Raw genomic sequence first — 23633 nt, forward strand, 5'->3', positions numbered from 1 at the left:
TTTTTTCGTTTTGATCCAAGCTTTCCCTGACGATTGTATTCCTCTTGAAAAGAGCCGCACTGGTTTGAACAATCTGTCATTGGCCACTCTAAGCTGAATGTGCCAGCTCTGGTCAGATCGCAAATGCTAAGCAGCTTGAGGCTGGGCAAGTTTCTTTTTTCTTTTTTTTTTTTTTTTTTGGGGGGGGGGGGTTTATCAAAGCTTTCCCTTACAATTTTATATCTCTTGAAAAGACCCGCTGTGGTGCTAGTTGTCCGTCAATGGCCACTCTAAGCTGAATGTGCCTGCCCTCGTCAGATCGCAAACGCTAAGCAGCTTGAGGCTGGGCAAGTACCGGCATGGGAGACTGGCTGGGAATCCCCGGTACCGTTGACTTGCTATTTTGTTTTTCTCAAAGCTTTCCCTTACGATTGTTTTCATCTTGAAAAGACTAGCAGGCGCGAAAACAATCGGTCAATGGCCACATTAAGCTGAATGTGCCTGCCCTCGTCAGATCGCAAATGCTAAGCAGCTTGAGGCTAGGCAAGTACCAGCATGGGAGACTGGCTGGGAATCCCTGGTACCGTTGACTTGGTTTTTTCGTTTTGATCCAAGCTTTCCCTGACGATTGTATTCCTCTTGAAAAGAGCCGCACTGGTGTGAACAATCTGTCATTGGCCACTCTAAGCTGAATGTGCCAGCTCTGGTTAGATCGCAAATGCTAAGCAGCTTGAGGCTGGGCAAGTTTCTTTTTTTTTTTTTTTTTTTGGGGGGGGGGTTTATCAAAGCTTTTCCTTACAATTTTATATCTCTTGAAAAGACCCGCTGTGGTGCTAGTTGTCCGTCAATGGCCACTCTAAGCTGAATGTGCCTGCCCTCGTCAGATCGCAAACGCTAAGCAGCTTGAGGCTGGGCAAGTACCGGCATGGGAGACTGGCTGGGAATCCCCGGTACCGTTGACTTGCTATTTTGTTTTTCTCAAAGCTTTCCCTTACGATTGTTTTCATCTTGAAAAGACTAGCAGACGCGAAAGCAATCGGTCAATGGCCACACTAAGCTGAATGTGCCTGCCCTCGTCAGATCGCAAATGCTAAGCAGCTTGGTGCTAGGCAAGTACCAGCATGGGAGACTGGCTGGGAATCCCTGGTACCGTTGACTTGGTTTTTTCGTTTTGATCCAAGCTTTCCCTAACGATTGTATTCCTCTTGAAAAGAGCCGCACTGGTGTGAACAATTTGTCATTGGCCACTCTAAGCTGAATGTGCCAGCTCTGGTCAGATCGCAAATGCTAAGCAGCTTGAGGCTGGGCAAGTTTCTTTTTTTTTTTTTTGGGGGGGGGGGTTTATCAAAGCTTTCCCTTACAATTTTATATCTCTTGAAAAGACCCGCTGTGGTGCTAGTTTTCCGTCAATGGCCACTCTAAGCTGCATGTGCCTGCCCTCGTCAGATCGCAAACGCTAAGCAGCTTGAGGCTGGGCAAGTACCGGCATGGGAGACTGGCTGGGAATCCCCGGTACCGCTGACTTGCTATTTTTTTTTTCTCAAAGCTTTCCCTTACGATTGTTTTCATCTTGAAAAGACTAGCAGACGCGAAAGCAATCGGTCAATGGCCACACTAAGCTGAATGTGCCTGCCCTCGTCAGATCGCAAATGCTAAGCAGCTTGAGGCTAGGCAAGTACCAGCATGGGAGACTGGCTGGGAATCCCTGGTACCGTTGACTTGGTTTTTTCGTTTTGATCCAAGCTTTCCCTGACGATTGTATTCCTCTTGAAAAGAGCCGCACTGGTTTGAACAATCTGTCATTGGCCACTCTAAGCTGAATGTGCCAGCTCTGGTCAGATCGCAAATGCTAAGCAGCTTGAGGCTGGGCAAGTTTCTTTTTTCTTTTTTTTTTTTTTTTTTGGGGGGGGGGTTTATCAAAGCTTTGCCTTACAATTTTATATCTCTTGAAAAGACCCGCTGTGGTGCTAGTTGTCCGTCAATGGCCACTCTAAGCTGAATGTGCCTGCCCTCGTCAGATCGCAAACGCTAAGCAGCTTGAGGCTGGGCAAGTACCGGCATGGGAGACTGGCTGGGAATCCCCGGTACCGTTGACTTGCTATTTTGTTTTTCTCAAAGCTTTCCCTTACGATTGTTTTCATCTTGAAAAGACTAGCAGACGCGAAAGCAATCGGTCAATGGCCACACTAAGCTGAATGTGCCTGCCCTCGTCAGATCGCAAATGCTAAGCAGCTTGGGGCTAGGCAAGTACCAGCATGGGAGACTGGCTGGGAATCCCTGGTACCGTTGACTTGGTTTTTTCGTTTTGATCCAAGCTTTCCCTAACGATTGTATTCCTCTTGAAAAGAGCCGCACTGGTGTGAACAATTTGTCATTGGCCACTCTAAGCTGAATGTGCCAGCTCTGGTCAGATCGCAAATGCTAAGCAGCTTGAGGCTGGGCAAGTTTCTTTTTTTTTTTTTTGGGGGGGGGGGTTTATCAAAGCTTTCCCTTACAATTTTATATCTCTTGAAAAGACCCGCTGTGGTGCTAGTTTTCCGTCAATGGCCACTCTAAGCTGCATGTGCCTGCCCTCGTCAGATCGCAAACGCTAAGCAGCTTGAGGCTGGGCAAGTACCGGCATGGGAGACTGGCTGGGAATCCCCGGTACCGCTGACTTGCTATTTTTTTTTTCTCAAAGCTTTCCCTTACGATTGTTTTCATCTTGAAAAGACTAGCAGACGCGAAAGCAATCGGTCAATGGCCACACTAAGCTGAATGTGCCTGCCCTCGTCAGATCGCAAATGCTAAGCAGCTTGAGGCTAGGCAAGTACCAGCATGGGAGACTGGCTGGGAATCCCTGGTACCGTTGACTTGGTTTTTTCGTTTTGATCCAAGCTTTCCCTGACGATTGTATTCCTCTTGAAAAGAGCCGCACTGGTTTGAACAATCTGTCATTGGCCACTCTAAGCTGAATGTGCCAGCTCTGGTCAGATCGCAAATGCTAAGCAGCTTGAGGCTGGGCAAGTTTCTTTTTTCTTTTTTTTTTTTTTTTTTGGGGGGGGGGTTTATCAAAGCTTTGCCTTACAATTTTATATCTCTTGAAAAGACCCGCTGTGGTGCTAGTTGTCCGTCAATGGCCACTCTAAGCTGAATGTGCCTGCCCTCGTCAGATCGCAAACGCTAAGCAGCTTGAGGCTGGGCAAGTACCGGCATGGGAGACTGGCTGGGAATCCCCGGTACCGTTGACTTGCTATTTTGTTTTTCTCAAAGCTTTCCCTTACGATTGTTTTCATCTTGAAAAGACTAGCAGACGCGAAAGCAATCGGTCAATGGCCACACTAAGCTGAATGTGCCTGCCCTCGTCAGATCGCAAATGCTAAGCAGCTTGAGGCTAGGCAAGTACCAGCATGGGAGACTGGCTGGGAATCCCTGGTACCGTTGACTTGGTTTTTTCGTTTTGATCCAAGCTTTCCCTGACGATTGTATTCCTCTTGAAAAGAGCCGCACTGGTTTGAACAATCTGTCATTGGCCACTCTAAGCTGAATGTGCCAGCTCTGGTCAGATCGCAAATGCTAAGCAGCTTGAGGCTGGGCAAGTTTCTTTTTTCTTTTTTTTTTTTTTTTTTGGGGGGGGGGGTTTATCAAAGCTTTCCCTTACAATTTTATATCTCTTGAAAAGACCCGCTGTGGTGCTAGTTGTCCGTCAATGGCCACTCTAAGCTGAATGTGCCTGCCCTCGTCAAATCGCAAACGCTAAGCAGCTTGAGGCTGGGCAAGTACCGGCATGGGAGACTGGCTGGGAATCCCCGGTACCGTTGACTTGCTATTTTGTTTTTCTCAAAGCTTTCCCTTACGATTGTTTTCATCTTGAAAAGACTAGCAGACGCGAAAGAAATCGGTCAATGGCCACACTAAGCTGAATGTGCCTGCCCTCGTCAGATCGCAAATGCTAAGCAGCTTGAGGCTAGGCAAGTACCAGCATGGGAGACTGGCTGGGAATCCCTGGTACCGTTGACTTGGTTTTTTCGTTTTGATCCAAGCTTTCCCTGACGATTGTATTCCTCTTGAAAAGAGCCGCACTGGTGTGAACAATCTGTCATTGGCCACTCTAAGCTGAATGTGCCAGCTCTGGTTAGATCGCAAATGCTAAGCAGCTTGAGGCTGGGCAAGTTTCTTTTTTTTTTTTTTTTTGGGGGGGGGGGTTTATCAAAGCTTTCCCTTACAATTTTATATCTCTTGAAAAGACCCGCTGTGGTGCTAGTTGTCCGTCAATGGCCACTCTAAGCTGAATGTGCCTGCCCTCGTCAGATCGCAAACGCTAAGCAGCTTGAGGCTGGGCAAGTACCGGCATGGGAGACTGGCTGGGAATCCCCGGTACCGTTGACTTGCTATTTTGTTTTTCTCAAAGCTTTCCCTTACGATTGTTTTCATCTTGAAAAGACTAGCAGACGCGAAAGCAATCGGTCAATGGCCACACTAAGCTGAATGTGCCTGCCCTCGTCAGATCGCAAATGCTAAGCAGCTTGGGGCTAGGCAAGTACCAGCATGGGAGACTGGCTGGGAATCCCTGGTACCGTTGACTTGGTTTTTTCGTTTTGATCCAAGCTTTCCCTAACGATTGTATTCCTCTTGAAAAGAGCCGCACTGGTGTGAACAATTTGTCATTGGCCACTCTAAGCTGAATGTGCCAGCTCTGGTCAGATCGCAAATGCTAAGCAGCTTGAGGCTGGGCAAGTTTCTTTTTTTTTTTTTTGGGGGGGGGGTTTATCAAAGCTTTCCCTTACAATTTTATATCTCTTGAAAAGACCCGCTGTGGTGCTAGTTTTCCGTCAATGGCCACTCTAAGCTGCATGTGCCTGCCCTCGTCAGATCGCAAACGCTAAGCAGCTTGAGGCTGGGCAAGTACCGGCATGGGAGACTGGCTGGGAATCCCCGGTACCGTTGACTTGCTATTTTTTTTTTCTCAAAGCTTTCCCTTACGATTGTTTTCATCTTGAAAAGACTAGCAGACGCGAAAGCAATCGGTCAATGGCCACACTAAGCTGAATGTGCCTGCCCTCGTCAGATCGCAAATGCTAAGCAGCTTGAGGCTAGGCAAGTACCAGCATGGGAGACTGGCTGGGAATCCCTGGTACCGTTGACTTGGTTTTTTCGTTTTGATCCAAGCTTTCCCTGACGATTGTATTCCTCTTGAAAAGAGCCGCACTGGTTTGAACAATCTGTCATTGGCCACTCTAAGCTGAATGTGCCAGCTCTGGTCAGATCGCAAATGCTAAGCAGCTTGAGGCTGGGCAAGTTTCTTTTTTCTTTTTTTTTTTTTTTTTTGGGGGGGGGGGGTTTATCAAAGCTTTCCCTTACAATTTTATATCTCTTGAAAAGACCCGCTGTGGTGCTAGTTGTCCGTCAATGGCCACTCTAAGCTGAATGTGCCTGCCCTCGTCAGATCGCAAACGCTAAGCAGCTTGAGGCTGGGCAAGTACCGGCATGGGAGACTGGCTGGGAATCCCCGGTACCGTTGACTTGCTATTTTGTTTTTCTCAAAGCTTTCCCTTACGATTGTTTTCATCTTGAAAAGACTAGCAGGCGCGAAAGCAATCGGTCAATGGCCACACTAAGCTGAATGTGCCTGCCCTCGTCAGATCGCAAATGCTAAGCAGCTTGAGGCTAGGCAAGTACCAGCATGGGAGACTGGCTGGGAATCCCTGGTACCGTTGACTTGGTTTTTTCGTTTTGATCCAAGCTTTCCCTGACGATTGTATTCCTCTTGAAAAGAGCCGCACTGGTGTGAACAATCTGTCATTGGCCACTCTAAGCTGAATGTGCCAGCTCTGGTTAGATCGCAAATGCTAAGCAGCTTGAGGCTGGGCAAGTTTCTTTTTTTTTTTTTTTTTTTGGGGGGGGGGTTTATCAAAGCTTTCCCTTACAATTTTATATCTCTTGAAAAGACCCGCTGTGGTGCTAGTTGTCCGTCAATGGCCACTCTAAGCTGAATGTGCCTGCCCTCGTCAGATCGCAAACGCTAAGCAGCTTGAGGCTGGGCAAGTACCGGCATGGGAGACTGGCTGGGAATCCCCGGTACCGTTGACTTGCTATTTTGTTTTTCTCAAAGCTTTCCCTTACGATTGTTTTCATCTTGAAAAGACTAGCAGACACGAAAGCAATCGGTCAATGGCCACACTAAGCTGAATGTGCCTGCCCTCGTCAGATCGCAAATGCTAAGCAGCTTGAGGCTAGGCAAGTACCACCATGGGAGACTGGCTGGGAATCCCTGGTACCGTTGACTTGGTTTTTTCGTTTTGATCCAAGCTTTCCCTGACGATTGTATTCCTCTTGAAAAGAGCCGCACTGGTTTGAACAATCTGTCATTGGCCACTCTAAGCTGAATGTGCCAGCTCTGGTCAGATCGCAAATGCTAAGCAGCTTGAGGCTGGGCAAGTTTCTTTTTTTTTTTTTTTTTTTGGGGGGGGGGTTTATCAAAGCTTTCCCTTACAATTTTATATCTCTTGAAAAGACCCGCTGTGGTGCTAGTTGTCCGTCAATGGCCACTCTAAGCTGAATGTGCCTGCCCTCGTCAGATCGCAAACGCTAAGCAGCTTGAGGCTGGGCAAGTACCGGCATGGGAGACTGGCTGGGAATCCCCGGTACCGTTGACTTGCTATTTTGTTTTTCTCAAAGCTTTCCCTTACGATTGTTTTCATCTTGAAAAGACTAGCAGACGCGAAAGCAATCGGTCAATGGCCACACTAAGCTGAATGTGCCTGCCCTCGTCAGATCGCAAATGCTAAGCAGCTTGGGGCTAGGCAAGTACCAGCATGGGAGACTGGCTGGGAATCCCTGGTACCGTTGACTTGGTTTTTTCGTTTTGATCCAAGCTTTCCCTAACGATTGTATTCCTCTTGAAAAGAGCCGCACTGGTGTGAACAATTTGTCATTGGCCACTCTAAGCTGAATGTGCCAGCTCTGGTCAGATCGCAAATGCTAAGCAGCTTGAGGCTGGGCAAGTTTCTTTTTTTTTTTTTGGGGGGGGGGGTTTAGCAAAGCTTTCCCTTACAATTTTATATCTCTTGAAAAGACCCGCTGTGGTGCTAGTTTTCCGTCAATGGCCACTCTAAGCTGCATGTGCCTGCCCTCGTCAGATCGCAAACGCTAAGCAGCTTGAGGCTGGGCAAGTACCGGCATGGGAGACTGGCTGGGAATCCCCGGTACCGTTGACTTGCTATTTTTTTTTTCTCAAAGCTTTCCCTTACGATTGTTTTCATCTTGAAAAGACTAGCAGACGCGAAAGCAATCGGTCAATGGCCACACTAAGCTGAATGTGCCTGCCCTCGTCAGATCGCAAATGCTAAGCAGCTTGAGGCTAGGCAAGTACCAGCATGGGAGACTGGCTGGGAATCCCTGGTACCGTTGACTTGGTTTTTTCGTTTTGATCCAAGCTTTCCCTGACGATTGTATTCCTCTTGAAAAGAGCCGCACTGGTTTGAACAATCTGTCATTGGCCACTCTAAGCTGAATGTGCCAGCTCTGGTCAGATCGCAAATGCTAAGCAGCTTGAGGCTGGGCAAGTTTCTTTTTTCTTTTTTTTTTTTTTTTTTGGGGGGGGGGTTTATCAAAGCTTTCCCTTACAATTTTATATCTCTTGAAAAGACCCGCTGTGGTGCTAGTTGTCCGTCAATGGCCACTCTAAGCTGAATGTGCCTGCCCTCGTCAGATCGCAAACGCTAAGCAGCTTGAGGCTGGGCAAGTACCGGCATGGGAGACTGGCTGGGAATCCCCGGTACCGTTGACTTGCTATTTTGTTTTTCTCAAAGCTTTCCCTTACGATTGTTTTCATCTTGAAAAGACTAGCAGACACGAAAGCAATCGGTCAATGGCCACACTAAGCTGAATGTGCCTGCCCTCGTCAGATCGCAAATGCTAAGCAGCTTGAGGCTAGGCAAGTACCACCATGGGAGACTGGCTGGGAATCCCTGGTACCGTTGACTTGGTTTTTTCGTTTTGATCCAAGCTTTCCCTGACGATTGTATTCCTCTTGAAAAGAGCCGCACTGGTTTGAACAATCTGTCATTGGCCACTCTAAGCTGAATGTGCCAGCTCTGGTCAGATCGCAAATGCTAAGCAGCTTGAGGCTGGGCAAGTTTCTTTTTTTTTTTTTTTTTTTGGGGGGGGGGTTTATCAAAGCTTTCCCTTACAATTTTATATCTCTTGAAAAGACCCGCTGTGGTGCTAGTTGTCCGTCAATGGCCACTCTAAGCTGAATGTGCCTGCCCTCGTCAGATCGCAAACGCTAAGCAGCTTGAGGCTGGGCAAGTACCGGCATGGGAGACTGGCTGGGAATCCCCGGTACCGTTGACTTGCTATTTTGTTTTTCTCAAAGCTTTCCCTTACGATTGTTTTCATCTTGAAAAGACTAGCAGACGCGAAAGCAATCGGTCAATGGCCACACTAAGCTGAATGTGCCTGCCCTCGTCAGATCGCAAATGCTAAGCAGCTTGGGGCTAGGCAAGTACCAGCATGGGAGACTGGCTGGGAATCCCTGGTACCGTTGACTTGGTTTTTTCGTTTTGATCCAAGCTTTCCCTAACGATTGTATTCCTCTTGAAAAGAGCCGCACTGGTGTGAACAATTTGTCATTGGCCACTCTAAGCTGAATGTGCCAGCTCTGGTCAGATCGCAAATGCTAAGCAGCTTGAGGCTGGGCAAGTTTCTTTTTTTTTTTTTTGGGGGGGGGGTTTATCAAAGCTTTCCCTTACAATTTTATATCTCTTGAAAAGACCCGCTGTGGTGCTAGTTTTCCGTCAATGGCCACTCTAAGCTGCATGTGCCTGCCCTCGTCAGATCGCAAACGCTAAGCAGCTTGAGGCTGGGCAAGTACCGGCATGGGAGACTGGCTGGGAATCCCCGGTACCGTTGACTTGCTATTTTTTTTTCTCAAAGCTTTCCCTTACGATTGTTTTCATCTTGAAAAGACTAGCAGACGCGAAAGCAATCGGTCAATGGCCACACTAAGCTGAATGTGCCTGCCCTCGTCAGATCGCAAATGCTAAGCAGCTTGAGGCTAGGCAAGTACCAGCATGGGAGACTGGCTGGGAATCCCTGGTACCGTTGACTTGGTTTTTTCGTTTTGATCCAAGCTTTCCCTGACGATTGTATTCCTCTTGAAAAGAGCCGCACTGGTTTGAACAATCTGTCATTGGCCACTCTAAGCTGAATGTGCCAGCTCTGGTCAGATCGCAAATGCTAAGCAGCTTGAGGCTGGGCAAGTTTCTTTTTTCTTTTTTTTTTTTTTTTTTGGGGGGGGGGGGTTTATCAAAGCTTTCCCTTACAATTTTATATCTCTTGAAAAGACCCGCTGTGGTGCTAGTTGTCCGTCAATGGCCACTCTAAGCTGAATGTGCCTGCCCTCGTCAGATCGCAAACGCTAAGCAGCTTGAGGCTGGGCAAGTACCGGCATGGGAGACTGGCTGGGAATCCCCGGTACCGTTGACTTGCTATTTTGTTTTTCTCAAAGCTTTCCCTTACGATTGTTTTCATCTTGAAAAGACTAGCAGGCGCGAAAACAATCGGTCAATGGCCACATTAAGCTGAATGTGCCTGCCCTCGTCAGATCGCAAATGCTAAGCAGCTTGAGGCTAGGCAAGTACCAGCATGGGAGACTGGCTGGGAATCCCTGGTACCGTTGACTTGGTTTTTTCGTTTTGATCCAAGCTTTCCCTGACGATTGTATTCCTCTTGAAAAGAGCCGCACTGGTGTGAACAATCTGTCATTGGCCACTCTAAGCTGAATGTGCCAGCTCTGGTTAGATCGCAAATGCTAAGCAGCTTGAGGCTGGGCAAGTTTCTTTTTTTTTTTTTTTTTTTGGGGGGGGGGTTTATCAAAGCTTTTCCTTACAATTTTATATCTCTTGAAAAGACCCGCTGTGGTGCTAGTTGTCCGTCAATGGCCACTCTAAGCTGAATGTGCCTGCCCTCGTCAGATCGCAAACGCTAAGCAGCTTGAGGCTGGGCAAGTACCGGCATGGGAGACTGGCTGGGAATCCCCGGTACCGTTGACTTGCTATTTTGTTTTTCTCAAAGCTTTCCCTTACGATTGTTTTCATCTTGAAAAGACTAGCAGACGCGAAAGCAATCGGTCAATGGCCACACTAAGCTGAATGTGCCTGCCCTCGTCAGATCGCAAATGCTAAGCAGCTTGGTGCTAGGCAAGTACCAGCATGGGAGACTGGCTGGGAATCCCTGGTACCGTTGACTTGGTTTTTTCGTTTTGATCCAAGCTTTCCCTAACGATTGTATTCCTCTTGAAAAGAGCCGCACTGGTGTGAACAATTTGTCATTGGCCACTTTAAGCTGAATGTGCCAGCTCTGGTCAGATCGCAAATGCTAAGCAGCTTGAGGCTGGGCAAGTTTCTTTTTTTTTTTTTTGGGGGGGGGGGTTTATCAAAGCTTTCCCTTACAATTTTATATCTCTTGAAAAGACCCGCTGTGGTGCTAGTTTTCCGTCAATGGCCACTCTAAGCTGCATGTGCCTGCCCTCGTCAGATCGCAAACGCTAAGCAGCTTGAGGCTGGGCAAGTACCGGCATGGGAGACTGGCTGGGAATCCCCGGTACCGCTGACTTGCTATTTTTTTTTTCTCAAAGCTTTCCCTTACGATTGTTTTCATCTTGAAAAGACTAGCAGACGCGAAAGCAATCGGTCAATGGCCACACTAAGCTGAATGTGCCTGCCCTCGTCAGATCGCAAATGCTAAGCAGCTTGAGGCTAGGCAAGTACCAGCATGGGAGACTGGCTGGGAATCCCTGGTACCGTTGACTTGGTTTTTTCGTTTTGATCCAAGCTTTCCCTGACGATTGTATTCCTCTTGAAAAGAGCCGCACTGGTTTGAACAATCTGTCATTGGCCACTCTAAGCTGAATGTGCCAGCTCTGGTCAGATCGCAAATGCTAAGCAGCTTGAGGCTGGGCAAGTTTCTTTTTTCTTTTTTTTTTTTTTTTTTTGGGGGGGGGGTTTATCAAAGCTTTGCCTTACAATTTTATATCTCTTGAAAAGACCCGCTGTGGTGCTAGTTGTCCGTCAATGGCCACTCTAAGCTGAATGTGCCTGCCCTCGTCAGATCGCAAACGCTAAGCAGCTTGAGGCTGGGCAAGTACCGGCATGGGAGACTGGCTGGGAATCCCCGGTACCGTTGACTTGCTATTTTGTTTTTCTCAAAGCTTTCCCTTACGATTGTTTTCATCTTGAAAAGACTAGCAGACGCGAAAGCAATCGGTCAATGGCCACACTAAGCTGAATGTGCCTGCCCTCGTCAGATCGCAAATGCTAAGCAGCTTGGGGCTAGGCAAGTACCAGCATGGGAGACTGGCTGGGAATCCCTGGTACCGTTGACTTGGTTTTTTCGTTTTGATCCAAGCTTTCCCTAACGATTGTATTCCTCTTGAAAAGAGCCGCACTGGTGTGAACAATTTGTCATTGGCCACTCTAAGCTGAATGTGCCAGCTCTGGTCAGATCGCAAATGCTAAGCAGCTTGAGGCTGGGCAAGTTTCTTTTTTTTTTTTTTGGGGGGGGGGGTTTATCAAAGCTTTCCCTTACAATTTTATATCTCTTGAAAAGACCCGCTGTGGTGCTAGTTTTCCGTCAATGGCCACTCTAAGCTGCATGTGCCTGCCCTCGTCAGATCGCAAACGCTAAGCAGCTTGAGGCTGGGCAAGTACCGGCATGGGAGACTGGCTGGGAATCCCCGGTACCGCTGACTTGCTATTTTTTTTTTCTCAAAGCTTTCCCTTACGATTGTTTTCATCTTGAAAAGACTAGCAGACGCGAAAGCAATCGGTCAATGGCCACACTAAGCTGAATGTGCCTGCCCTCGTCAGATCGCAAATGCTAAGCAGCTTGAGGCTAGGCAAGTACCAGCATGGGAGACTGGCTGGGAATCCCTGGTACCGTTGACTTGGTTTTTTCGTTTTGATCCAAGCTTTCCCTGACGATTGTATTCCTCTTGAAAAGAGCCGCACTGGTTTGAACAATCTGTCATTGGCCACTCTAAGCTGAATGTGCCAGCTCTGGTCAGATCGCAAATGCTAAGCAGCTTGAGGCTGGGCAAGTTTCTTTTTTCTTTTTTTTTTTTTTTTTTGGGGGGGGGGTTTATCAAAGCTTTGCCTTACAATTTTATATCTCTTGAAAAGACCCGCTGTGGTGCTAGTTGTCCGTCAATGGCCACTCTAAGCTGAATGTGCCTGCCCTCGTCAGATCGCAAACGCTAAGCAGCTTGAGGCTGGGCAAGTACCGGCATGGGAGACTGGCTGGGAATCCCCGGTACCGTTGACTTGCTATTTTGTTTTTCTCAAAGCTTTCCCTTACGATTGTTTTCATCTTGAAAAGACTAGCAGACGCGAAAGCAATCGGTCAATGGCCACACTAAGCTGAATGTGCCTGCCCTCGTCAGATCGCAAATGCTAAGCAGCTTGAGGCTAGGCAAGTACCAGCATGGGAGACTGGCTGGGAATCCCTGGTACCGTTGACTTGGTTTTTTCGTTTTGATCCAAGCTTTCCCTGACGATTGTATTCCTCTTGAAAAGAGCCGCACTGGTTTGAACAATCTGTCATTGGCCACTCTAAGCTGAATGTGCCAGCTCTGGTCAGATCGCAAATGCTAAGCAGCTTGAGGCTGGGCAAGTTTCTTTTTTCTTTTTTTTTTTTTTTTTTGGGGGGGGGGGTTTATCAAAGCTTTCCCTTACAATTTTATATCTCTTGAAAAGACCCGCTGTGGTGCTAGTTGTCCGTCAATGGCCACTCTAAGCTGAATGTGCCTGCCCTCGTCAAATCGCAAACGCTAAGCAGCTTGAGGCTGGGCAAGTACCGGCATGGGAGACTGGCTGGGAATCCCCGGTACCGTTGACTTGCTATTTTGTTTTTCTCAAAGCTTTCCCTTACGATTGTTTTCATCTTGAAAAGACTAGCAGACGCGAAAGAAATCGGTCAATGGCCACACTAAGCTGAATGTGCCTGCCCTCGTCAGATCGCAAATGCTAAGCAGCTTGAGGCTAGGCAAGTACCAGCATGGGAGACTGGCTGGGAATCCCTGGTACCGTTGACTTGGTTTTTTCGTTTTGATCCAAGCTTTCCCTGACGATTGTATTCCTCTTGAAAAGAGCCGCACTGGTGTGAACAATCTGTCATTGGCCACTCTAAGCTGAATGTGCCAGCTCTGGTTAGATCGCAAATGCTAAGCAGCTTGAGGCTGGGCAAGTTTCTTTTTTTTTTTTTTTTTGGGGGGGGGGGTTTATCAAAGCTTTCCCTTACAATTTTATATCTCTTGAAAAGACCCGCTGTGGTGCTAGTTGTCCGTCAATGGCCACTCTAAGCTGAATGTGCCTGCCCTCGTCAGATCGCAAACGCTAAGCAGCTTGAGGCTGGGCAAGTACCGGCATGGGAGACTGGCTGGGAATCCCCGGTACCGTTGACTTGCTATTTTGTTTTTCTCAAAGCTTTCCCTTACGATTGTTTTCATCTTGAAAAGACTAGCAGACGCGAAAGCAATCGGTCAATGGCCACACTAAGCTGAATGTGCCTGCCCTCGTCAGATCGCAAATGCTAAGCAGCTTGGGGCTAGGCAAGTACCAGCATGGGAGACTGGCTGGGAATCCCTGGTACCGTTGACTTGGTTTTTTCGTTTTGATCCAAGCTTTCCCTAACGATTGTATTCCTCTTGAAAAGAGCCGCACTGGTGTGAACAATTTGTCATTGGCCACTCTAAGCTGAATGTGCCAGCTCTGGTCAGATCGCAAATGCTAAGCAGCTTGAGGCTGGGCAAGTTTCTTTTTTTTTTTTTTGGGGGGGGGGTTTATCAAAGCTTTCCCTTACAATTTTATATCTCTTGAAAAGACCCGCTGTGGTGCTAGTTTTCCGTCAATGGCCACTCTAAGCTGCATGTGCCTGCCCTCGTCAGATCGCAAACGCTAAGCAGCTTGAGGCTGGGCAAGTACCGGCATGGGAGACTGGCTGGGAATCCCCGGTACCGTTGACTTGCTATTTTTTTTTTCTCAAAGCTTTCCCTTACGATTGTTTTCATCTTGAAAAGACTAGCAGACGCGAAAGCAATCGGTCAATGGCCACACTAAGCTGAATGTGCCTGCCCTCGTCAGATCGCAAATGCTAAGCAGCTTGAGGCTAGGCAAGTACCAGCATGGGAGACTGGCTGGGAATCCCTGGTACCGTTGACTTGGTTTTTTCGTTTTGATCCAAGCTTTCCCTGACGATTGTATTCCTCTTGAAAAGAGCCGCACTGGTTTGAACAATCTGTCATTGGCCACTCTAAGCTGAATGTGCCAGCTCTGGTCAGATCGCAAATGCTAAGCAGCTTGAGGCTGGGCAAGTTTCTTTTTTCTTTTTTTTTTTTTTTTTGGGGGGGGGGGGGTTTATCAAAGCTTTCCCTTACAATTTTATATCTCTTGAAAAGACCCGCTGTGGTGCTAGTTGTCCGTCAATGGCCACTCTAAGCTGAATGTGCCTGCCCTCGTCAGATCGCAAACGCTAAGCAGCTTGAGGCTGGGCAAGTACCGGCATGGGAGACTGGCTGGGAATCCCCGGTACCGTTGACTTGCTATTTTGTTTTTCTCAAAGCTTTCCCTTACGATTGTTTTCATCTTGAAAAGACTAGCAGGCGCGAAAGCAATCGGTCAATGGCCACACTAAGCTGAATGTGCCTGCCCTCGTCAGATCGCAATTGCTAAGCAGCTTGAGGCTAGGCAAGTACCAGCATGGGAGACTGGCTGGGAATCCCTGGTACCGTTGACTTGGTTTTTTCGTTTTGATCCAAGCTTTCCCTGACGATTGTATTCCTCTTGAAAAGAGCCGCACTGGTGTGAACAATCTGTCATTGGCCACTCTAAGCTGAATGTGCCAGCTCTGGTTAGATCGCAAATGCTAAGCAGCTTGAGGCTGGGCAAGTTTCTTTTTTTTTTTTTTTTTTTGGGGGGGGGGTTTATCAAAGCTTTCCCTTACAATTTTATATCTCTTGAAAAGACCCGCTGTGGTGCTAGTTGTCCGTCAATGGCCACTCTAAGCTGAATGTGCCTGCCCTCGTCAGATCGCAAACGCTAAGCAGCTTGAGGCTGGGCAAGTACCGGCATGGGAGACTGGCTGGGAATCCCCGGTACCGTTGACTTGCTATTTTGTTTTTCTCAAAGCTTTCCCTTACGATTGTTTTCATCTTGAAAAGACTAGCAGACACGAAAGCAATCGGTCAATGGCCACACTAAGCTGAATGTGCCTGCCCTCGTCAGATCGCAAATGCTAAGCAGCTTGAGGCTAGGCAAGTACCACCATGGGAGACTGGCTGGGAATCCCTGGTACCGTTGACTTGGTTTTTTCGTTTTGATCCAAGCTTTCCCTGACGATTGTATTCCTCTTGAAAAGAGCCGCACTGGTTTGAACAATCTGTCATTGGCCACTCTAAGCTGAATGTGCCAGCTCTGGTCAGATCGCAAATGCTAAGCAGCTTGAGGCTGGGCAAGTTTCTTTTTTTTTTTTTTTTTTTGGGGGGGGGGTTTATCAAAGCTTTCCCTTACAATTTTATATCTCTTGAAAAGACCCGCTGTGGTGCTAGTTGTCCGTCAATGGCCACTCTAAGCTGAATGTGCCTGCCCTCGTCAGATCGCAAACGCTAAGCAGCTTGAGGCTGGGCAAGTACCGGCATGGGAGACTGGCTGGGAATCCCCGGTACCGTTGACTTGCTATTTTGTTTTTCTCAAAGCTTTCCCTTACGATTGTTTTCATCTTGAAAAGACTAGCAGACGCGAAAGCAATCGGTCAATGGCCACACTAAGCTGAATGTGCCTGCCCTCGTCAGATCGCAAATGCTAAGCAGCTTGGGGCTAGGCAAGTACCAGCATGGGAGACTGGCTGGGAATCCCTGGTACCGTTGACTTGGTTTTTTCGTTTTGATCCAAGCTTTCCCTAACGATTGTATTCCTCTTGAAAAGAGCCGCACTGGTGTGAACAATTTGTCATTGGCCACTCTAAGCTGAATGTGCCAGCTCTGGTCAGATCGCAAATGCTAAGCAGCTTGAGGCTGGGCAAGTTTCTTTTTTTTTTTTTGGGGGGGGGGGTTTAGCAAAGCTTTCCCTTACAATTTTATATCTCTTGAAAAGACCCGCTGTGGTGCTAGTTTTCCGTCAATGGCCACTCTAAGCTGCATGTGCCTGCCCTCGTCAGATCGCAAACGCTAAGCAGCTTGAGGCTGGGCAAGTACCGGCATGGGAGACTGGCTGGGAATCCCCGGTACCGTTGACTTGCTATTTTTTTTTTCTCAAAGCTTTCCCTTACGATTGTTTTCATCTTGAAAAGACTAGCAGACGCGAAAGCAATCGGTCAATGGCCACACTAAGCTGAATGTGCCTGCCCTCGTCAGATCGCAAATGCTAAGCAGCTTGAGGCTAGGCAAGTACCAGCATGGGAGACTGGCTGGGAATCCCTGGTACCGTTGACTTGGTTTTTTCGTTTTGATCCAAGCTTTCCCTGACGATTGTATTCCTCTTGAAAAGAGCCGCACTGGTTTGAACAATCTGTCATTGGCCACTCTAAGCTGAATGTGCCAGCTCTGGTCAGATCGCAAATGCTAAGCAGCTTGAGGCTGGGCAAGTTTCTTTTTTCTTTTTTTTTTTTTTTTTTGGGGGGGGGGTTTATCAAAGCTTTCCCTTACAATTTTATATCTCTTGAAAAGACCCGCTGTGGTGCTAGTTGTCCGTCAATGGCCACTCTAAGCTGAATGTGCCTGCCCTCGTCAGATCGCAAACGCTAAGCAGCTTGAGGCTGGGCAAGTACCGGCATGGGAGACTGGCTGGGAATCCCCGGTACCGTTGACTTGCTATTTTGTTTTTCTCAAAGCTTTCCCTTACGATTGTTTTCATCTTGAAAAGACTAGCAGACACGAAAGCAATCGGTCAATGGCCACACTAAGCTGAATGTGCCTGCCCTCGTCAGATCGCAAATGCTAAGCAGCTTGAGGCTAGGCAAGTACCACCATGGGAGACTGGCTGGGAATCCCTGGTACCGTTGACTTGGTTTTTTCGTTTTGATCCAAGCTTTCCCTGACGATTGTATTCCTCTTGAAAAGAGCCGCACTGGTTTGAACAATCTGTCATTGGCCACTCTAAGCTGAATGTGCCAGCTCTGGTCAGATCGCAAATGCTAAGCAGCTTGAGGCTGGGCAAGTTTCTTTTTTTTTTTTTTTTTTTGGGGGGGGGGTTTATCAAAGCTTTCCCTTACAATTTTATATCTCTTGAAAAGACCCGCTGTGGTGCTAGTTGTCCGTCAATGGCCACTCTAAGCTGAATGTGCCTGCCCTCGTCAGATCGCAAACGCTAAGCAGCTTGAGGCTGGGCAAGTACCGGCATGGGAGACTGGCTGGGAATCCCCGGTACCGTTGACTTGCTATTTTGTTTTTCTCAAAGCTTTCCCTTACGATTGTTTTCATCTTGAAAAGACTAGCAGACGCGAAAGCAATCGGTCAATGGCCACACTAAGCTGAATGTGCCTGCCCTCGTCAGATCGCAAATGCTAAGCAGCTTGGGGCTAGGCAAGTACCAGCATGGGAGACTGGCTGGGAATCCCTGGTACCGTTGACTTGGTTTTTTCGTTTTGATCCAAGCTTTCCCTAACGATTGTATTCCTCTTGAAAAGAGCCGCACTGGTGTGAACAATTTGTCATTGGCCACTCTAAGCTGAATGTGCCAGCTCTGGTCAGATCGCAAATGCTAAGCAGCTTGAGGCTGGGCAAGTTTCTTTTTTTTTTTTGGGGGGGGGGGGTTTATCAAAGCTTTCCCTTACAATTTTATATCTCTTGAAAAGACCCGCTGTGGTGCTAGTTTTCCGTCAATGGCCACTCTAAGCTGCATGTGCCTGCCCTCGTCAGATCGCAAACGCTAAGCAGCTTGAGGCTGGGCAAGTACCGGCATGGGAGACTGGCTGGGAATCCCCGGTACCGTTGACTTGCTATTTTTTTTTCTCAAAGCTTTCCCTTACGATTGTTTTCATCTTGAAAAGACTAGCAGACGCGAAAGCAATCGGTCAATGGCCACACTAAGCTGAATGTGCCTGCCCTCGTCAGATCGCAAATGCTAAGCAGCTTGAGGCTAGGCAAGTACCAGCATGGGAGACTGGCTGGGAATCCCTGGTACCGTTGACTTGGTTTTTTCGTTTTGATCCAAGCTTTCCCTGACGATTGTATTCCTCTTGAAAAGAGCCGCACTGGTTTGAACAATCTGTCATTGGCCACTCTAAGCTGAATGTGCCAGCTCTGGTCAGATCGCAAATGCTAAGCAGCTTGAGGCTGGGCAAGTTTCTTTTTTCTTTTTTTTTTTTTTTTTGGGGGGGGGGGGTTTATCAAAGCTTTCCCTTACAATTTTATATCTCTTGAAAAGACCCGCTGTGGTGCTAGTTGTCCGTCAATGGCCACTCTAAGCTGAATGTGCCTGCCCTCGTCAGATCGCAAACGCTAAGCAGCTTGAGGCTGGGCAAGTACCGGCATGGGAGACTGGCTGGGAATCCCCGGTACCGTTGACTTGCTATTTTGTTTTTCTCAAAGCTTTCCCTTACGATTGTTTTCATCTTGAAAAGACTAGCAGGCGCGAAAACAATCGGTCAATGGCCACATTAAGCTGAATGTGCCTGCCCTCGTCAGATCGCAAATGCTAAGCAGCTTGAGGCTAGGCAAGTACCAGCATGGGAGACTGGCTGGGAATCCCTGGTACCGTTGACTTGGTTTTTTCGTTTTGATCCAAGCTTTCCCTGACGATTGTATTCCTCTTGAAAAGAGCCGCACTGGTGTGAACAATCTGTCATTGGCCACTCTAAGCTGAATGTGCCAGCTCTGGTTAGATCGCAAATGCTAAGCAGCTTGAGGCTGGGCAAGTTTCTTTTTTTTTTTTTTTTTTTTGGGGGGGGGGTTTATCAAAGCTTTTCCTTACAATTTTATATCTCTTGAAAAGACCCGCTGTGGTGCTAGTTGTCCGTCAATGGCCACTCTAAGCTGAATGTGCCTGCCCTCGTCAGATCGCAAACGCTAAGCAGCTTGAGGCTGGGCAAGTACCGGCATGGGAGACTGGCTGGGAATCCCCGGTACCGTTGACTTGCTATTTTGTTTTTCTCAAAGCTTTCCCTTACGATTGTTTTCATCTTGAAAAGACTAGCAGACGCGAAAGCAATCGGTCAATGGCCACACTAAGCTGAATGTGCCTGCCCTCGTCAGATCGCAAATGCTAAGCAGCTTGGTGCTAGGCAAGTACCAGCATGGGAGACTGGCTGGGAATCCCTGGTACCGTTGACTTGGTTTTTTCGTTTTGATCCAAGCTTTCCCTAACGATTGTATTCCTCTTGAAAAGAGCCGCACTGGTGTGAACAATTTGTCATTGGCCACTCTAAGCTGAATGTGCCAGCTCTGGTCAGATCGCAAATGCTAAGCAGCTTGAGGCTGGGCAAGTTTCTTTTTTTTTTTTTTGGGGGGGGGGGTTTATCAAAGCTTTCCCTTACAATTTTATATCTCTTGAAAAGACCCGCTGTGGTGCTAGTTTTCCGTCAATGGCCACTCTAAGCTGCATGTGCCTGCCCTCGTCAGATCGCAAACGCTAAGCAGCTTGAGGCTGGGCAAGTACCGGCATGGGAGACTGGCTGGGAATCCCCGGTACCGCTGACTTGCTATTTTTTTTTTCTCAAAGCTTTCCCTTACGATTGTTTTCATCTTGAAAAGACTAGCAGACGCGAAAGCAATCGGTCAATGGCCACACTAAGCTGAATGTGCCTGCCCTCGTCAGATCGCAAATGCTAAGCAGCTTGAGGCTAGGCAAGTACCAGCATGGGAGACTGGCTGGGAATCCCTGGTACCGTTGACTTGGTTTTTTCGTTTTGATCCAAGCTTTCCCTGACGATTGTATTCCTCTTGAAAAGAGCCGCACTGGTTTGAACAATCTGTCATTGGCCACTCTAAGCTGAATGTGCCAGCTCTGGTCAGATCGCAAATGCTAAGCAGCTTGAGGCTGGGCAAGTTTCTTTTTTCTTTTTTTTTTTTTTTTTTGGGGGGGGGGGTTTATCAAAGCTTTGCCTTACAATTTTATATCTCTTGAAAAGACCCGCTGTGGTGCTAGTTGTCCGTCAATGGCCACTCTAAGCTGAATGTGCCTGCCCTCGTCAGATCGCAAACGCTAAGCAGCTTGAGGCTGGGCAAGTACCGGCATGGGAGACTGGCTGGGAATCCCCGGTACCGTTGACTTGCTATTTTGTTTTTCTCAAAGCTTTCCCTTACGATTGTTTTCATCTTGAAAAGACTAGCAGACGCGAAAGCAATCGGTCAATGGCCACACTAAGCTGAATGTGCCTGCCCTCGTCAGATCGCAAATGCTAAGCAGCTTGGGGCTAGGCAAGTACCAGCATGGGAGACTGGCTGGGAATCCCTGGTACCGTTGACTTGGTTTTTTCGTTTTGATCCAAGCTTTCCCTAACGATTGTATTCCTCTTGAAAAGAGCCGCACTGGTGTGAACAATTTGTCATTGGCCACTCTAAGCTGAATGTGCCAGCTCTGGTCAGATCGCAAATGCTAAGCAGCTTGAGGCTGGGCAAGTTTCTTTTTTTTTTTTTTGGGGGGGGGGGGTTTATCAAAGCTTTCCCTTACAATTTTATATCTCTTGAAAAGACCCGCTGTGGTGCTAGTTTTCCGTCAATGGCCACTCTAAGCTGCATGTGCCTGCCCTCGTCAGATCGCAAACGCTAAGCAGCTTGAGGCTGGGCAAGTACCGGCATGGGAGACTGGCTGGGAATCCCCGGTACCGCTGACTTGCTATTTTTTTTTTCTCAAAGCTTTCCCTTACGATTGTTTTCATCTTGAAAAGACTAGCAGACGCGAAAGCAATCGGTCAATGGCCACACTAAGCTGAATGTGCCTGCCCTCGTCAGATCGCAAATGCTAAGCAGCTTGAGGCTAGGCAAGTACCAGCATGGGAGACTGGCTGGGAATCCCTGGTACCGTTGACTTGGTTTTTTCGTTTTGATCCAAGCTTTCCCTGACGATTGTATTCCTCTTGAAAAGAGCCGCACTGGTTTGAACAATCTGTCATTGGCCACTCTAAGCTGAATGTGCCAGCTCTGGTCAGATCGCAAATGCTAAGCAGCTTGAGGCTGGGCAAGTTTCTTTTTTCTTTTTTTTTTTTTTTTTTGGGGGGGGGGTTTATCAAAGCTTTGCCTTACAATTTTATATCTCTTGAAAAGACCCGCTGTGGTGCTAGTTGTCCGTCAATGGCCACTCTAAGCTGAATGTGCCTGCCCTCGTCAGATCGCAAACGCTAAGCAGCTTGAGGCTGGGCAAGTACCGGCATGGGAGACTGGCTGGGAATCCCCGGTACCGTTGACTTGCTATTTTGTTTTTCTCAAAGCTTTCCCTTACGATTGTTTTCATCTTGAAAAGACTAGCAGACGCGAAAGCAATCGGTCAATGGCCACACTAAGCTGAATGTGCCTGCCCTCGTCAGATCGCAAATGCTAAGCAGCTTGAGGCTAGGCAAGTACCAGCATGGGAGACTGGCTGGGAATCCCTGGTACCGTTGACTTGGTTTTTTCGTTTTGATCCAAGCTTTCCCTGACGATTGTATTCCTCTTGAAAAGAGCCGCACTGGTTTGAACAATCTGTCATTGGCCACTCTAAGCTGAATGTGCCAGCTCTGGTCAGATCGCAAATGCTAAGCAGCTTGAGGCTGGGCAAGTTTCTTTTTTCTTTTTTTTTTTTTTTTTTGGGGGGGGGGGTTTATCAAAGCTTTCCCTTACAATTTTATATCTCTTGAAAAGACCCGCTGTGGTGCTAGTTGTCCGTCAATGGCCACTCTAAGCTGAATGTGCCTGCCCTCGTCAAATCGCAAACGCTAAGCAGCTTGAGGCTGGGCAAGTACCGGCATGGGAGACTGGCTGGGAATCCCCGGTACCGTTGACTTGCTATTTTGTTTTTCTCAAAGCTTTCCCTTACGATTGTTTTCATCTTGAAAAGACTAGCAGACGCGAAAGCAATCGGTCAATGGCCACACTAAGCTGAATGTGCCTGCCCTCGTCAGATCGCAAATGCTAAGCAGCTTGAGGCTAGGCAAGTACCAGCATGGGAGACTGGCTGGGAATCCCTGGTACCGTTGACTTGGTTTTTTCGTTTTGATCCAAGCTTTCCCTGACGATTGTATTCCTCTTGAAAAGAGCCGCACTGGTGTGAACAATCTGTCATTGGCCACTCTAAGCTGAATGTGCCAGCTCTGGTTAGATCGCAAATGCTAAGCAGCTTGAGGCTGGGCAAGTTTCTTTTTTTTTTTTTTTTTGGGGGGGGGGGTTTATCAAAGCTTTCCCTTACAATTTTATATCTCTTGAAAAGACCCGCTGTGGTGCTAGTTGTCCGTCAATGGCCACTCTAAGCTGAATGTGCCTGCCCTCGTCAGATCGCAAACGCTAAGCAGCTTGAGGCTGGGCAAGTACCGGCATGGGAGAATGGCTGGGAATCCCCGGTACCGTTGACTTGCTATTTTGTTTTTCTCAAAGCTTTCCCTTACGATTGTTTTCATCTTGAAAAGACTAGCAGACGCGAAAGCAATCGGTCAATGGCCACACTAAGCTGAATGTGCCTGCCCTCGTCAGATCGCAAATGCTAAGCAGCTTGGGGCTAGGCAAGTACCAGCATGGGAGACTGGCTGGGAATCCCTGGTACCGTTGACTTGGTTTTTTCGTTTTGATCCAAGCTTTCCCTAACGATTGTATTCCTCTTGAAAAGAGCCGCACTGGTGTGAACAATTTGTCATTGGCCACTCTAAGCTGAATGTGCCAGCTCTGGTCAGATCGCAAATGCTAAGCAGCTTGAGGCTGGGCAAGTTTCTTTTTTTTTTTTTTGGGGGGGGGGTTTATCAAAGCTTTCCCTTACAATTTTATATCTCTTGAAAAGACCCGCTGTGGTGCTAGTTTTCCGTCAATGGCCACTCTAAGCTGCATGTGCCTGCCCTCGTCAGATCGCAAACGCTAAGCAGCTTGAGGCTGGGCAAGTACCGGCATGGGAGACTGGCTGGGAATCCCCGGTACCGTTGACTTGCTATTTTTTTTTTCTCAAAGCTTTCCCTTACGATTGTTTTCATCTTGAAAAGACTAGCAGACGCGAAAGCAATCGGTCAATGGCCACACTAAGCTGAATGTGCCTGCCCTCGTCAGATCGCAAATGCTAAGCAGCTTGAGGCTAGGCAAGTACCAGCATGGGAGACTGGCTGGGAATCCCTGGTACCGTTGACTTGGTTTTTTCGTTTTGATCCAAGCTTTCCCTGACGATTGTATTCCTCTTGAAAAGAGCCGCACTGGTTTGAACAATCTGTCATTGGCCACTCTAAGCTGAATGTGCCAGCTCTGGTCAGATCGCAAATGCTAAGCAGCTTGAGGCTGGGCAAGTTTCTTTTTTCTTTTTTTTTTTTTTTTTTGGGGGGGGGGGGTTTATCAAAGCTTTCCCTTACAATTTTATATCTCTTGAAAAGACCCGCTGTGGTGCTAGTTGTCCGTCAATGGCCACTCTAAGCTGAATGTGCCTGCCCTCGTCAGATCGCAAACGCTAAGCAGCTTGAGGCTGGGCAAGTACCGGCATGGGAGACTGGCTGGGAATCCCCGGTACCGTTGACTTGCT

The 23633-nt window shown here is 47.9% G+C and overlaps 70 pseudogenes; all 70 read left to right on the forward strand.

The window, feature by feature from the left end:
• Positions 1 to 256: 256 nt before the first annotated feature.
• Positions 257 to 375, forward strand: LOC143800237 (5S ribosomal RNA; annotated as a pseudogene).
• A 77-nt stretch (positions 376 to 452) lies between these two features.
• Positions 453 to 571, forward strand: LOC143798714 (5S ribosomal RNA; annotated as a pseudogene).
• Positions 572 to 822: 251 nt separating this feature from the next.
• On the forward strand, positions 823 to 941 carry LOC143800238 (5S ribosomal RNA; annotated as a pseudogene).
• Positions 942 to 1580: 639 nt separating this feature from the next.
• Positions 1581 to 1699, forward strand: LOC143797867 (5S ribosomal RNA; annotated as a pseudogene).
• A 257-nt stretch (positions 1700 to 1956) lies between these two features.
• On the forward strand, positions 1957 to 2075 carry LOC143800239 (5S ribosomal RNA; annotated as a pseudogene).
• Positions 2076 to 2152: 77 nt separating this feature from the next.
• Positions 2153 to 2271, forward strand: LOC143798399 (5S ribosomal RNA; annotated as a pseudogene).
• Positions 2272 to 2714: 443 nt separating this feature from the next.
• On the forward strand, positions 2715 to 2833 carry LOC143797868 (5S ribosomal RNA; annotated as a pseudogene).
• Positions 2834 to 3090: 257 nt separating this feature from the next.
• LOC143800240 (5S ribosomal RNA) lies at positions 3091 to 3209 on the forward strand (annotated as a pseudogene).
• Positions 3210 to 3286: 77 nt separating this feature from the next.
• On the forward strand, positions 3287 to 3405 carry LOC143797870 (5S ribosomal RNA; annotated as a pseudogene).
• Positions 3406 to 3859: 454 nt separating this feature from the next.
• On the forward strand, positions 3860 to 3978 carry LOC143797871 (5S ribosomal RNA; annotated as a pseudogene).
• A 250-nt stretch (positions 3979 to 4228) lies between these two features.
• LOC143800241 (5S ribosomal RNA) lies at positions 4229 to 4347 on the forward strand (annotated as a pseudogene).
• Positions 4348 to 4424: 77 nt separating this feature from the next.
• On the forward strand, positions 4425 to 4543 carry LOC143798400 (5S ribosomal RNA; annotated as a pseudogene).
• Positions 4544 to 4789: 246 nt separating this feature from the next.
• On the forward strand, positions 4790 to 4908 carry LOC143800678 (5S ribosomal RNA; annotated as a pseudogene).
• A 77-nt stretch (positions 4909 to 4985) lies between these two features.
• On the forward strand, positions 4986 to 5104 carry LOC143797872 (5S ribosomal RNA; annotated as a pseudogene).
• A 259-nt stretch (positions 5105 to 5363) lies between these two features.
• Positions 5364 to 5482, forward strand: LOC143800242 (5S ribosomal RNA; annotated as a pseudogene).
• A 77-nt stretch (positions 5483 to 5559) lies between these two features.
• LOC143797873 (5S ribosomal RNA) lies at positions 5560 to 5678 on the forward strand (annotated as a pseudogene).
• Positions 5679 to 5929: 251 nt separating this feature from the next.
• LOC143800243 (5S ribosomal RNA) lies at positions 5930 to 6048 on the forward strand (annotated as a pseudogene).
• A 77-nt stretch (positions 6049 to 6125) lies between these two features.
• On the forward strand, positions 6126 to 6244 carry LOC143798000 (5S ribosomal RNA; annotated as a pseudogene).
• A 251-nt stretch (positions 6245 to 6495) lies between these two features.
• Positions 6496 to 6614, forward strand: LOC143800244 (5S ribosomal RNA; annotated as a pseudogene).
• Positions 6615 to 6691: 77 nt separating this feature from the next.
• On the forward strand, positions 6692 to 6810 carry LOC143798401 (5S ribosomal RNA; annotated as a pseudogene).
• Positions 6811 to 7056: 246 nt separating this feature from the next.
• On the forward strand, positions 7057 to 7175 carry LOC143800679 (5S ribosomal RNA; annotated as a pseudogene).
• Positions 7176 to 7252: 77 nt separating this feature from the next.
• On the forward strand, positions 7253 to 7371 carry LOC143797875 (5S ribosomal RNA; annotated as a pseudogene).
• Positions 7372 to 7628: 257 nt separating this feature from the next.
• On the forward strand, positions 7629 to 7747 carry LOC143800245 (5S ribosomal RNA; annotated as a pseudogene).
• A 77-nt stretch (positions 7748 to 7824) lies between these two features.
• Positions 7825 to 7943, forward strand: LOC143798001 (5S ribosomal RNA; annotated as a pseudogene).
• Positions 7944 to 8194: 251 nt separating this feature from the next.
• Positions 8195 to 8313, forward strand: LOC143800247 (5S ribosomal RNA; annotated as a pseudogene).
• Positions 8314 to 8390: 77 nt separating this feature from the next.
• LOC143798402 (5S ribosomal RNA) lies at positions 8391 to 8509 on the forward strand (annotated as a pseudogene).
• Positions 8510 to 8755: 246 nt separating this feature from the next.
• LOC143800680 (5S ribosomal RNA) lies at positions 8756 to 8874 on the forward strand (annotated as a pseudogene).
• A 76-nt stretch (positions 8875 to 8950) lies between these two features.
• Positions 8951 to 9069, forward strand: LOC143797876 (5S ribosomal RNA; annotated as a pseudogene).
• Positions 9070 to 9328: 259 nt separating this feature from the next.
• On the forward strand, positions 9329 to 9447 carry LOC143800248 (5S ribosomal RNA; annotated as a pseudogene).
• A 77-nt stretch (positions 9448 to 9524) lies between these two features.
• Positions 9525 to 9643, forward strand: LOC143798715 (5S ribosomal RNA; annotated as a pseudogene).
• A 251-nt stretch (positions 9644 to 9894) lies between these two features.
• Positions 9895 to 10013, forward strand: LOC143800249 (5S ribosomal RNA; annotated as a pseudogene).
• A 639-nt stretch (positions 10014 to 10652) lies between these two features.
• On the forward strand, positions 10653 to 10771 carry LOC143797877 (5S ribosomal RNA; annotated as a pseudogene).
• A 258-nt stretch (positions 10772 to 11029) lies between these two features.
• On the forward strand, positions 11030 to 11148 carry LOC143800250 (5S ribosomal RNA; annotated as a pseudogene).
• Positions 11149 to 11225: 77 nt separating this feature from the next.
• On the forward strand, positions 11226 to 11344 carry LOC143798403 (5S ribosomal RNA; annotated as a pseudogene).
• Positions 11345 to 11787: 443 nt separating this feature from the next.
• On the forward strand, positions 11788 to 11906 carry LOC143797878 (5S ribosomal RNA; annotated as a pseudogene).
• Positions 11907 to 12163: 257 nt separating this feature from the next.
• LOC143800251 (5S ribosomal RNA) lies at positions 12164 to 12282 on the forward strand (annotated as a pseudogene).
• A 77-nt stretch (positions 12283 to 12359) lies between these two features.
• LOC143797879 (5S ribosomal RNA) lies at positions 12360 to 12478 on the forward strand (annotated as a pseudogene).
• A 454-nt stretch (positions 12479 to 12932) lies between these two features.
• On the forward strand, positions 12933 to 13051 carry LOC143797880 (5S ribosomal RNA; annotated as a pseudogene).
• Positions 13052 to 13301: 250 nt separating this feature from the next.
• Positions 13302 to 13420, forward strand: LOC143800253 (5S ribosomal RNA; annotated as a pseudogene).
• Positions 13421 to 13497: 77 nt separating this feature from the next.
• Positions 13498 to 13616, forward strand: LOC143798404 (5S ribosomal RNA; annotated as a pseudogene).
• Positions 13617 to 13862: 246 nt separating this feature from the next.
• LOC143800682 (5S ribosomal RNA) lies at positions 13863 to 13981 on the forward strand (annotated as a pseudogene).
• Positions 13982 to 14058: 77 nt separating this feature from the next.
• On the forward strand, positions 14059 to 14177 carry LOC143797881 (5S ribosomal RNA; annotated as a pseudogene).
• A 259-nt stretch (positions 14178 to 14436) lies between these two features.
• LOC143800254 (5S ribosomal RNA) lies at positions 14437 to 14555 on the forward strand (annotated as a pseudogene).
• Positions 14556 to 14632: 77 nt separating this feature from the next.
• LOC143798487 (5S ribosomal RNA) lies at positions 14633 to 14751 on the forward strand (annotated as a pseudogene).
• A 251-nt stretch (positions 14752 to 15002) lies between these two features.
• LOC143800255 (5S ribosomal RNA) lies at positions 15003 to 15121 on the forward strand (annotated as a pseudogene).
• Positions 15122 to 15198: 77 nt separating this feature from the next.
• LOC143798002 (5S ribosomal RNA) lies at positions 15199 to 15317 on the forward strand (annotated as a pseudogene).
• Positions 15318 to 15568: 251 nt separating this feature from the next.
• On the forward strand, positions 15569 to 15687 carry LOC143800256 (5S ribosomal RNA; annotated as a pseudogene).
• A 77-nt stretch (positions 15688 to 15764) lies between these two features.
• LOC143798405 (5S ribosomal RNA) lies at positions 15765 to 15883 on the forward strand (annotated as a pseudogene).
• Positions 15884 to 16129: 246 nt separating this feature from the next.
• LOC143800684 (5S ribosomal RNA) lies at positions 16130 to 16248 on the forward strand (annotated as a pseudogene).
• Positions 16249 to 16325: 77 nt separating this feature from the next.
• On the forward strand, positions 16326 to 16444 carry LOC143797882 (5S ribosomal RNA; annotated as a pseudogene).
• A 257-nt stretch (positions 16445 to 16701) lies between these two features.
• On the forward strand, positions 16702 to 16820 carry LOC143800257 (5S ribosomal RNA; annotated as a pseudogene).
• Positions 16821 to 16897: 77 nt separating this feature from the next.
• LOC143798003 (5S ribosomal RNA) lies at positions 16898 to 17016 on the forward strand (annotated as a pseudogene).
• A 251-nt stretch (positions 17017 to 17267) lies between these two features.
• LOC143800259 (5S ribosomal RNA) lies at positions 17268 to 17386 on the forward strand (annotated as a pseudogene).
• Positions 17387 to 17463: 77 nt separating this feature from the next.
• LOC143798407 (5S ribosomal RNA) lies at positions 17464 to 17582 on the forward strand (annotated as a pseudogene).
• A 246-nt stretch (positions 17583 to 17828) lies between these two features.
• On the forward strand, positions 17829 to 17947 carry LOC143800685 (5S ribosomal RNA; annotated as a pseudogene).
• Positions 17948 to 18023: 76 nt separating this feature from the next.
• LOC143797883 (5S ribosomal RNA) lies at positions 18024 to 18142 on the forward strand (annotated as a pseudogene).
• A 258-nt stretch (positions 18143 to 18400) lies between these two features.
• On the forward strand, positions 18401 to 18519 carry LOC143800260 (5S ribosomal RNA; annotated as a pseudogene).
• Positions 18520 to 18596: 77 nt separating this feature from the next.
• LOC143798716 (5S ribosomal RNA) lies at positions 18597 to 18715 on the forward strand (annotated as a pseudogene).
• Positions 18716 to 18967: 252 nt separating this feature from the next.
• Positions 18968 to 19086, forward strand: LOC143800261 (5S ribosomal RNA; annotated as a pseudogene).
• Positions 19087 to 19725: 639 nt separating this feature from the next.
• On the forward strand, positions 19726 to 19844 carry LOC143797884 (5S ribosomal RNA; annotated as a pseudogene).
• Positions 19845 to 20102: 258 nt separating this feature from the next.
• On the forward strand, positions 20103 to 20221 carry LOC143800262 (5S ribosomal RNA; annotated as a pseudogene).
• A 77-nt stretch (positions 20222 to 20298) lies between these two features.
• On the forward strand, positions 20299 to 20417 carry LOC143798408 (5S ribosomal RNA; annotated as a pseudogene).
• A 444-nt stretch (positions 20418 to 20861) lies between these two features.
• LOC143797887 (5S ribosomal RNA) lies at positions 20862 to 20980 on the forward strand (annotated as a pseudogene).
• Positions 20981 to 21237: 257 nt separating this feature from the next.
• On the forward strand, positions 21238 to 21356 carry LOC143800263 (5S ribosomal RNA; annotated as a pseudogene).
• A 77-nt stretch (positions 21357 to 21433) lies between these two features.
• Positions 21434 to 21552, forward strand: LOC143797888 (5S ribosomal RNA; annotated as a pseudogene).
• A 454-nt stretch (positions 21553 to 22006) lies between these two features.
• On the forward strand, positions 22007 to 22125 carry LOC143797889 (5S ribosomal RNA; annotated as a pseudogene).
• A 446-nt stretch (positions 22126 to 22571) lies between these two features.
• LOC143798409 (5S ribosomal RNA) lies at positions 22572 to 22690 on the forward strand (annotated as a pseudogene).
• A 246-nt stretch (positions 22691 to 22936) lies between these two features.
• Positions 22937 to 23055, forward strand: LOC143800686 (5S ribosomal RNA; annotated as a pseudogene).
• Positions 23056 to 23132: 77 nt separating this feature from the next.
• LOC143797890 (5S ribosomal RNA) lies at positions 23133 to 23251 on the forward strand (annotated as a pseudogene).
• A 259-nt stretch (positions 23252 to 23510) lies between these two features.
• Positions 23511 to 23629, forward strand: LOC143800265 (5S ribosomal RNA; annotated as a pseudogene).
• The last annotated feature ends 4 nt before the right edge of the window (positions 23630 to 23633 follow it).

This window comes from Ranitomeya variabilis, chromosome 1 (assembly GCF_051348905.1).
Source record: "Ranitomeya variabilis isolate aRanVar5 chromosome 1, aRanVar5.hap1, whole genome shotgun sequence".
Classification (NCBI taxonomy): Eukaryota; Metazoa; Chordata; class Amphibia; order Anura; family Dendrobatidae; genus Ranitomeya; species Ranitomeya variabilis.